Source organism: Coturnix japonica, chromosome 7 (assembly GCF_001577835.2).
Source record: "Coturnix japonica isolate 7356 chromosome 7, Coturnix japonica 2.1, whole genome shotgun sequence".
Lineage (NCBI taxonomy): Eukaryota > Metazoa > Chordata > Aves > Galliformes > Phasianidae > Coturnix > Coturnix japonica.
In genome coordinates, this window is record NC_029522.1 from 10,142,960 (window position 1) to 10,144,335 (window position 1,376).

Sequence of the window (1,376 nt, forward strand, 5' to 3'; positions counted from 1 at the left end):
CCCTCCTGTGTAAGTGCGGTCGATCTCCAAGGCAAAACATCGACTCTATTGACCTCGTTGTACACTGACCTCAGGCCGACTACAACGCCCTCAAAGCCAGTCGCAGCACCCTCCGGTCTGTGTACGACCGAGCTTCCTGGTCTGACTACGGAACGCTCTCCAGTCTGAGTCTACGACCGCCCTCCAGTCTAGTTATAACGTCCTCAGGGCCGGAATGCGACACCCTCAACGTCTGAACCGATGTACTCCAACTTAAACCAAACCACCGGGGCACCCAGATTGTACAATGTTTGGTTGCCCCTGTAAGAGGGCGAAAAAACAAACGGAGTTTCAACTCAGATAGAGAAAAGATGCAGAAGGGAGGTTAGAAGAGCGGAGGGCAGTTTTAGGAACAGACTCAGGAGACAGGGGGATCAGGAGAGCAGGGGGACTCAGGAGGTCAGGGGACTCAGGATAGAGCAGGAGGATCAGAGAGACGCAGAGGAAGTCGGGAAGTCGCGGAGATGGTTGTTAGCAGCTAGTTAAGTAAGATGTTAGAGGAGGAGAAGAAGTCCCCAGCAGGAGCCAGAGGAAGTTTAGGACGAGAGAAAAGTGTAGAGAGAGAGGAAAAGGGGAAGGTCGGCCTGAGCGGAAAATAATCACAAGCGTCAGATCAGTCAGCAGAGTTTCAGGACGCAGGAGCCAAGCCTACAATTTTCTTTATACGTAGATTTTCTCGAGTCCAAACTTATAGATGGGCAGCCTCTCAACACAGCTGCCAACATTAACACCTGGGACTCCTGATAGAGCAACCAAGGTGAGCAAAGTATTACGGACCATTATTGATCGATCTTTTAAAACTGAGTGAAATTCGCAGATCAGAGAAAGGATTTCCAACACGTCATGCCAAAGAAAAATGGATGGGTCCACTTGGTGTACTTCGCTGCTGGGACAATGGTGCCAACAGTGCGTTGGCTCCGATGGCCAAGTGAAGCTCGCCAAGCTGGGGTAAGCATTTCCAAGGACTGCACGTGTGGACAGAGGTATAGGCACATGCAAAATCAGGTCCCTACACCCTCTGGAAGCGCGATTTTGAGAGGCGGTTAAGAGCATAGACCTTCCCCTTTAAACGGGAACTTGGAGCCTGAAGAAAAGAAATGGACTGATTATGGAGAAAGGGTATCCAATTTTTGGAGAGAAAGGGCTCTTGGGTGGAAATGCTCTACACAGCCCCCAGTTCAATCGTAAACAAATCCAAACCACATATATACATGATCCTGAAAGCCAGTCCACGTTCCACGGACAAATGTGGCGTGACTTTACCATAAAGGCAGCTCCTCAGCAAAAGTCATGCCCAGTGCAACTTGCATTGGTATATTGGCAAAAGGGGAAAGAAG